The 10,336-nt window shown below is 31.5% G+C and overlaps 1 protein-coding gene across 1 annotated transcript in view; it reads right to left on the bottom strand.

The window, feature by feature from the left end:
* LOC107618424 (actin-related protein 9) overlaps positions 1–9,993 on the bottom strand; it is a gene marked incomplete in the record, with an annotated part of 18,563 nt that extends 8,570 nt beyond the window's left edge. The window contains 1 exon segment of the mRNA XM_021112543.1: positions 9,971–9,993.

The following is a 10,336-nucleotide window of genomic DNA, read 5'->3' as shown; positions in this document are numbered from 1 at the left end:
TTTTTTTAAGTAAAATAATTATACATTAATTTTAATACAAAATTTAAAATAAAATTAAAATATTTATATTAAAATTCTATTTTTTCAAAAACTTTTCTATAAACAATATTAATGGTTGAATTTGCAGATATTTCTACATGATTCATAAGTAAAATTTTTAAAATTCTCTTACTCTTAACTCTTGAAAGTGCCACATATAGTTGGTTATGTGTAAAAACTGGTTTGGACAAGTACAATTCAACATAAGATAAAGTTTGTCCCTGAGACTTATTAATTGTCATGGCAAACAATACTATTATGGAAAATTATCTTCGTTGAAATATAATTGGGACAGTTTCATTTGTTGGTACCATATTCATTCTTGGAATCAAAACAATATGACCAACGTTGTTACCCGTTAAGACTTCACATTCTATGACATGATTTCCAAGCTTCCTAACTTGTAATCTTGTACCATTATAAAAATCACTAGATTGGTCAATATTCCTCAATAACATCACCGGAACACCAACCTTGAGTATTAAGTTATGTGGAGGCAAACTAAAGCAATTTATGCTATTCAATAATTCAGGTCCATAGAGATTTAGTTGACTTTCCATATTCCCTTCATCCATACAAATTGAACCCGAACTAAGATATAATTTTTCTCCTCTAAGAATGATAGCTATCAGATAGTTGTTGACCTTTTTAACAATGTCCAACGTGGGAGCCAGTATAATTCTTGCTTTGAAAAAATCCTTTGAAGGCATGTTTTCAAGAAAAATGAACCAATTCATCAAATGTCTGGTCCGAAGAAGGAATGACAATATCTTCTAGAAGACATATCTCAGATTCACCATCTATATTGTCACCTATTAGACCATCACCAACTTTCAATAACCATTCACCAAATTGCTCAGTCTCATCTTGATTTGAAGAAGTTGTCCCTACAGAGAGTCTCATATTTTTGTTAGTTTGAGCACCTGACAAAATTTTCAAAGGTAAGACAAATTCACAGTTGAATAAACGATATCTTATCTTGATCTTCATGGAATGACAGGAAGGATTTGTCTAAAGTCTCGACCTAGTACAACCACTTTTCCTCCAAAGAGAAAATCTTTGTTATATATTGGAGAAAACCTCATGATATCACTCAAACATTTATCAAGCGCTTCATAGCAGTACCTACTAACCATTGGAGCCTTATCCCAAATTATAAGTTTGGCTTTCAACAGTAATATTGCTTGAGGGGAACCAGGTTTGATATTACATGCATACAGAATCCTCAGTTATATTCAGTGGTACTTTGAACTTTGAGTGTGTCGTTCTTCCATTGGGAAGATGTAAAGATGCAATACCACTTAAAGCAACGTTTAATACAATATCACCCCTTGAGCGAATCTCAGCAGACATAAGGTTCCAGAGAAATTTTTTCCAGTACCCCATGACCATACACAAAGAAAAAATCTCCTTCATCACAATACACAGGTGTAACAATTTTATCGAATGCATGTTTCTACTCAAGTGCTGAGATGGCTAACATGTCTGAGGCATTTTTCTTTTACTCATCCCTGTTAAAGTTTAGCTCTTCCCTGATAACCCTTTCAATTAACAAAGAACTATCAACTTCAATTGCTAAAAGTATAGGAGGATAATCTTTCAAGGTTTTATTATAGGAATATAAGATCTTGTCTATATCCATTAAGCACAATTGCTTAATCTCATCATCTGACATGGTTAACTCTACATATTATACGATATTATAAAAATTCAATCAAAGTAAAAATGATCAATAATAAAGGATTTTTATAATTGCAATTAATAAAACTCACCCCTCATGTTCAACATGGTTTTTTGTCGATACAAAATATCATCTGAGAGTTCATGCCAACATCTATCCCAGACATGTTCTGGTCTTGAGATATTATTGGATGTTAATAGAATGATAAACAACCTCCTGACATATGATTCTGAGGCCCACGAACTTACTTCTTTAATTGTATCCATGAATTCTCTGTCATCTTGTAAGAGTCCAAGAGTGAAGTATGCATCTTTATAAGTAGCATGAATTGTTCTTTCTACTGTTCTTAAATCTTAAAAATTCATACATCCTCTTTGAGTATTTAAGAAAAGCTGTTAGTAATATTCTTCGGTATTTGCTGCAAAAAAATTTGGTTAAAATTTCACTTCTAAGTTGCTAAATGAATTAGGTTACACGATTTCAATTATTATATAGGTACACATGCGTATAAAATTATTTTTTATAAAAAATAGAGAACAATGCTAAAATTGTATAATCTATAGAGCATTAGATTATAATTGTTGAAAGTTATTTGAACATTTATTTTCTAGTGTTGATAAATCGAATAAAATAGGCGTGGGGTACATGCTGTTAAGATTTTAAATTTAAATCATCAAACAAATAAGATCAAAATTGAATATAAACTCGTCATTACCTGCAGGTACATGAGTCAACCTTCCAATTGCAAAGCTTTGCTTTCGAGGAAACCACTTTAAAGTATTGTCCTTCCAAACAAACTTGGTTGGAAACTCAGTATAAGTCAAACTTCGAGCATAGGGATATGACATGTTAGCCACCATCCATCCCAATAAACATGGACTTACGAGATACTGCTCTTTCGACGATATCATTTATATTAGAAGTTTTACTATAAACCACAGGTGCTCATCCTCCAAATGGAATGGAAGTCTAATTACAAATGGTTCTTTCTCTTGGATTTTGTATCCAAATAAATGCCAGACTGCCTCACATGCCGAAATGTACCTACAATCGTAGTAATTCCTGATTTTGTCAACAACTTGTATGGTTTCTAACAAATCACCAGTGTTGTATAAGGTAGCTATTATGCAATCATTACCCTTGTGTACATACTTACACAGATACTTAATAGAATTTGTTTGGCATGTGTATTCCTGATTTCTAGATTATACGGAACAATTAACTTATTGTCTAGTACACATTTCATTTTCTTCACAGTTCGACCGTTATTAGTACGCCTATATTTGGGAAACCCAACTTCATCAATGAGTGTTCGCTGTCTAAACTCTTTGGGATAAAACTTTGAACAGGATCCATTCTTCATGCAAGGTGAATTCTTGTTGTACGAACCACATGGACCATGTACCATGTACCATGTAATTTTGAACAGCTCCATATAGATTTAGCCTTTCATTTTCATCAGGAATTTCAGCCGTTATATGTTTGTCTATGTCATATGGTATTTGTGGCTTGAACTTGTTACTCATGAATAAAAGGATATGTGCATGCAAAAGTCCTCTCTTTTGAAAATCTATAGTGCAAACATCTGAAAATTGGAAAAGACAAATGAGTAAAACATTACAACATAAGATTTTAATAAGGTATTGCATAAACACAGACTTACATCCCAAAATTTTGCCAAAGATTTTTCCCTCTTTTAGGTCATCAATCAAACATCAAGCTTGATTTTGAAAACTCGACATAATATATCAGGGCGGTCTTCTGCCTTCAATCAATGGGAGTCACTTCTCTTTTTATCTCATCCCATTCAGGATTACAGGTCATAGTGATAAACTAGCTAGGATATCCTGCATATTTGCAAATTGCAGATGCATCTTTGCAATTATTCATCATGTACCTAGGGCCACTGGTAAAAGTATTGGAAAGAATGATTCTTTTGCCAAGCCTTGCAGCATCTACATCCCAGTTTATAAGACTTTCATGCAGACATTTGTATTTATCAATTCTCAACTGTGGTTGTTTACACCTAAAGAATTTTAACCTCTCTGATTCCACCATTGTGTATGCACCCACTAAAAAATGTTGGAATAATCTCTTTGATTTTAGAATTAACGGAGATTCACTCGTCCTTTTCTGTAGGCAAAAAGCAAAGAATTATCGCAAAGTGATTGTTTTGTTTTTTTTTTTTTTTGTAGGCCTAACAGAGATAGAATCTGATGTTGCAATACCCAAATGAAACCCATCATCCCCATACGGAAACAACAATAGACATTGCAAGGCTAAATAAGATGGGCTATTTTTAAACTTGAATTTAGAAGTGATTAATAAATCATATTTTCTAATCTAAATAACAAAAAAATTAGTTATGCATAAAATATTCAACATATAATAATTTTAGTCATTTAAAATTTAAGTATAAAAAATTGGATTAAGTATTCGAAATTAACAACAACTTTATGGTATGTTTCAATAATAATAATAATAATAATACACACGTGACAGGTAATATTATCTGTTAAGTGACATGTAGTTTTCAATTTTAAATTATAAATAATAAAATATTTTTTTGGATAATTAGATTAAGTGAATAATAAAATTATTATCCAAATTAACAAACTTTAATCCATCTGATAAAAGAAAATTGAACTTTAGACGTAGTGCATTGTGTAATAATAGCACTTATAGAGAATGCCTAATAGCTTGGTTTATCTTTAAATATTTAACAATTATACAAATATTATTTATTTTCAACTACTATGCTAATAATTTACAACAAAGAAAAATTTTGAAATTTTATACCTATAATTTTATACATGTAATGCAAAAAATGAAACCTTATTTATTTTAGCTATGTAGCTAGCTATTTAAAAAAAAGTTGATCTTGGTGATGCAAATTCTATTGTCAAAGGCCCATCTTTTTTACTATCTCAATAGAAAGGTTAAAAGAGATAGAAAAATGATTTCTATGAACTAAAATATTAACATTTTGTATGTAAAACTAATTAAGCAAAACAATATCAAACATGTGAACCGTAAAAAAGTACAAATCACAGAGAATTTGAACAAATTAAAATTAAAATACTAATCAATAAAAGATTGATCGACACTTAAAATTTTTATTTAAAATAAAAAATAAAACTTACATAAAGATGTGGTAAATGTTCAACAATAACGCCTCCAAAAAATGTCTAATAATCAAATACTAAATACGATAATTGTATGTAATTATAGAGTTCTAATATAAAGCTATTGTATTTTGAGCCGAGCTAAAATTTTAATGTGTAGATGTTATAATTTATTGGAAAGAATCAAAGAAATTATTTTATTTCAATTTTCAAATAAAAAATTTCTTTTTTTTTAGAGAAATCAAAAGTTTCCATTTAGGGGTTTATATAAATATAACTTAACCTACTTCGGTGAGCTACAGCTGCACACAACACCAAAACCTAACAATCACTCTCACTCAGCAACCACTCTTCTTTCTCACATGTTAGAAGATACACCCATGATTTTTTGCTCCTCCCTTGTGTATCTCACTCTCCACTCTCCCATGATGTAAAGTTAAAAAATAAGTAGTAGAATAAAAAATATGTCTTCTAATTATTTTGTTCGACTATAAGCTGTAGGATAAAAAAATATGACTAATTACTTCTCCCTATAAAGTTAGTCTTATTCATGTACTAAACTCAATAGGTTATATTTAGTAGTATTTTTTATTTGATAATTTAACATCAAAAAAGAAGTTAAAGCTATATTTAGTGAATACTTTTGTTTTGTAAGTATGTGCAGCAAAATTAAAGCTTATTACAACAACAACAACAACAACAACAATAATAATAATAATAATAAATATTTATTAACCAAATAATTAATGTATCAAGTTCTAATTTATAAATTAAGGTCAACACAAAGATTAAAGAGAACTAAACTACTTATATATGGTAGATTCTAATCTCTCTCAAAGGACCATAATTCATTCAAATAATAGTTTAAATAAATTATTCTTATATCTTATAAATTGAACTGCCTAGAGTCTTGATGATTTAGTCCTCCATCACAACCCACTTTCCTTTCTTAGATTTGGATGAAACTGACACGTCTCCAACCTTTTTTATATGTTTTTTAGTTCTGAGAATCTTGGAACTATGTTTCTCATCAATTGCAGATGATGGAGTTTTTATTTCAAACTCATTCTCACACGCCTGGGATACGCTATCCTGTACCAATAATAATAAGAATGATAATATTTTAGTTTTTTTTTGAAACAAATAAGCTCAACACACAACGTGGAGCGAAAGAATAGTGAAGGAAAAAACCAAAGATACTAGGTAGCATAGACCATGACCACGGATTACTGATCAAACTATAACGTATCCCCTTGTTATCTTCGGCATAGCCATCAACAACAAAAGGGATCACCACACCTCCACTCCTGGTAACTACGACTAGACAAATTGATGATCTCATCTACCCCTTTTTCTTTATGCTGAAATATCATCCTATTCCTTTCGATCCAAACGTTCCAAACTATCGCAAAAAAAACATATGAACCATTTCTTGCGCTCTTCCTTGCTACAATTTGCTCCTGTCCAGCTCTGGAAGTGTTCCTTCAAAGTACCGGGGATGGACCACTGTCTGTCAAGATGAGCTAACCAGGCACACCACACCTGCCAAGTAAAATCACATCCAAGAAACAAATGATAAACATATTCTACATCTTTATTACACAGTACACACACATTATCCTCATGGTTGAGTATCCCAAATCGGCACAGTCTTTCTTTTGTATTCACTCTGCCTAACAAGACGAACCAAGCGAATAGCTCTACTCTTGGAGGAACTAAGCCTTTCCAGATAGTCTTGGTGAAACTATAACTTGTTACATCCTCTGATAGTGTTTCCTCCTGCAATACCTGTACAAATGAGTTAGTAGAAAATACACCTTGTCGGTCAAACTTCCACACAACCCTATCCTCACTGTCAGCTGCTAGATTTACCCGCCTCAGAATGTCATGTAGTTGACTCACAAGTTCTAACTCTCATTGGAATAACTCACGCCTCCATTGGAAATTCCAAATCCACACTAACCCATCCCAAAACCCACAATCCCCAATGACAGAGTCTTTCTGTATTGAAACCGAGAAGAGCATTGGAAACCTATCCTTCAAAGGCCCACAAAATAGCCAGACATCCTCCCAGAATCGAGTTCTTCTACCATCACCGATTTCCATGGTCAATCCGGATATTATCTTGTCTCTTACATGCTGCTCCTTGATCTGTAGTTGACAGATATCCTTCCATGGCCCCCTCTAGTAGGTAATTACTGAGCAGAAAGTAATACATTAGGATTGAGATTATTGCAGGAGCATAACACCTTTTTCCACAACGGGCAATCTTCCTTTGAAAACCTCCACCACCACTTAAACAACAGTGCTGCATTACGAACCATCGCATCTCCTACTCCTAAACCACCTAACTTTTTTGGAGCCTGAACTAGCTCCCATCGAACCAAAGCTATACCATTACTATATAGACTAAGAGTATCATTATAACTATTTAAATTGTAAATTATTTGACATGAACTTTAGAACGGTTGTATGGACTAGTAGACAGGCTCAGTAGCTCAGAATTTTCATGCAACAAAAGTTCCTACAAAACAATTGATTCAATAAAAAGACATCATCAAAATATGGTTGATCTATTTTCGCGATACCGAAACCAAAGAAAAGTTATTAGCAGGATGGGGTTACATGGTCAGGATTGTATTTATCCAGGAAAGCAAAGACCAAAGAATCCTCATTAGTCATCCTCAGCACATGAATCACGTATGACTCATAAGAATTCAGATTTCTCATCTTGAGTTGCACTTTGAAGATGAAATTAATATCCCTAAGCTTATTAATCTCTTTGGGACAGGAATTTTTCTCAACATCCTTCGCATTTAGCAGAAAAAAATTCATTCATGCTCTCATAAATAATAAACATTAAGGTAGAGTTCAGAACAAATAACACAAAAAGTGAATATGACATCAAACCTTAGTCATACAAGACTACCTAAGATCATTAGCAGAAACTTCAAGAAATTTTGCAGCTTCTCCATCGAACAAAACAAAAGAGGCAGTGTCTGTGTAGTCAATCACCCTTACGTGGATGTTGTACCTATTATTTACCAAAGCATTTACAATTCAAGAACAATATACTACATAAATTATACCAATACATATGCTGCCTTTAGTATGTTATTATTGAGTTGGATGCAATTATTTTTTTAATACCTTATTCAAGAGTCTCGAACCCACACGGGGGATTAGTTTAACAACACATCACAATTCCAAACAGCATAACTCACAAAATATTATGTCACCTTACTATACCTATCCACCTTTCAATGACAATGAAACCCTTTCATTTGGTTAATTAGATTTAACTCTTGATTTATGTTATGATAGGATAGAGATGGGTAGCCATACTTAAAATTAATTATCTTTAATAGATTAGGCTAACTAAATGTTGAATGATGGAAGTCAACAATAATAAAATTTCTCAAAAAATAATACAAATGATTAGTTTATACCATAATTTTCTTAGACAGAGTATGTAGTGCATAAATGTTAAAGAATTAGTTTGAGTTGGCACATAGAACCTGTAGTCGTCAATGCACTTGGGATAGAAATATCTTTTCTCAAGTTTCCTTAAGCCACGGCAGCACTTTTTACATTCTTTGTACCACCAACCAAACTCAATCTCAACTTCTTTAATCATCCCATCAGTAACAAATACAGCATCCTAAAATTGATGGATGCAAGGGTATAACACGACCATTGAGATTATGATTTAACAAACATTAGATATGATAATTGACAAAAAGGGAGACTAACCAAGAAATTTTACTTGATTATGCTCTTTTATTTCAGCAATTGGCTTGTAGCCTGACAGATGCAAAAAATCTTCTCCAATAGAAACAGGTTGATTACAAACCATCGGCATTATTCCTTGTTCGTCAATAGGATCCAATTTGTTCACCCTTGCATTTTTTAAATAAGAATTTCTAAAATTTGCTAATAGTTAAATAGTCACAAAAACCTTATATAAATATTTGCTGCCCAAACTATTAATTTATACACTGTACCTTGCAAAGAAATCCCTGACAGTTGGAAACTCCTCATTGATAAAGAGCTGGGAATTGTAGTATGTGTTGGAAATACTGATAATTCCTATAAAAGACATAACAAATTAAAAAAAATACTAGAAGCATATTATGACGCTTAACATGCATTCAAACACCGCATAAAATAAACAAACCATTAAAAGCAGTACAACCAGAGGCATTCGCACAAAAAATATTAAACACAAACATTTATTCAAGACCAGTCTAACAATAAAAACACATAGAAAATACGAACAACTACCCACAGAAAAACTAATTCAATCAAAACCAACTACACATGCACATGGATAAATTTATATTAAATTTATTACAATAACTCGTCTTGGATAATAAGATGGGATGTAGCCTAGTAGTAAATAAATTAGTTTACAATGACCCAAATCAATACTCTAAAAATTACAAATAATTAAATATGGACATTAAAAAAAAATTATCATCGATTGTGTGATATTCCTATTGAAAAAAAATAACTTAAAAAATATATTGAACTAATAACATTGGTGTTAATCAATTATATCTAGCTTTTTTTTTGTTACCGACGATACTTTTAAAGACACCAATTCTTTAATTGCTATATATGAAATTTGAATTTAGATGTGTTAAAATAAAACACATAAGAATAAAAACAAAGCCATTACCAAATTGAAAAAAAATTTCACTAAATAATACAATTTTTTTGGTACTATAGCTATAACAAAAACGACGCATTAGCCAATTCAAATAACATACATTAAATATAGACATATTATGTAATAAATCATATCGATAAAATTATTTTGCTTAAAAAATAGCTTTCAAGAAATTAAACATCACATGGGTTATAGATTACTCTAACAAAGTACTTACCAACTAAATAACCATCTTTCTTAGACTCTGCATGAATTTTTTTCAACGGAACAAACTTGAATCCATTCAACAAAACTGAAGAATCTTGTATCAGACGCACAATCGTGTCACTCTTGAAGTGGATTCTAAATCGTGTCTATTAGGCTTGAACTTGATGGTATTCAAAGCAACTGTGAATTGAGCGGTGTTGTTATGCTGGATAGTTGAAGTGCATTTCTTTTCTTTTTTTGTCTCCAAGCGTTGGTTTTTTTGCTACTGACTGAGTGACTGTATGTTGGCAATTAGCATATTGGAGCAATGTGAAATAATGAGTGTGTTATTTTTCTTTTTTCTTTTCTTTTTTAAATTGTTATCAAATCGATTTGGTTTTATAGAGCTCACAGCCAATACCGTCAAAATAGCCTAAATTCGTCAACTCAAACCTTAATCTGTATATCTATTTGCAGGAACTGATTTTTATCTCTCAAATTAGACCAGTTTAAATTTTGGGCGAAATCAACAGTTTATTTAAATATTTTTTTTGTATTTTCAAAAAAAATTAAAGATAAAGTCCGGACTTAAAAATTGAAGTCTATAAACAAAGAAAAAATAAACAGGTCAAT

The sequence above is a fragment of the Arachis ipaensis genome, chromosome B09 (assembly GCF_000816755.2).
Source record: "Arachis ipaensis cultivar K30076 chromosome B09, Araip1.1, whole genome shotgun sequence".
In the NCBI taxonomy this organism is placed as follows: domain Eukaryota; kingdom Viridiplantae; phylum Streptophyta; class Magnoliopsida; order Fabales; family Fabaceae; genus Arachis; species Arachis ipaensis.
The sequence above is the reverse complement of the archived record's forward strand: the minus strand, read 5'-3'. Positions and strand labels throughout refer to the sequence as shown.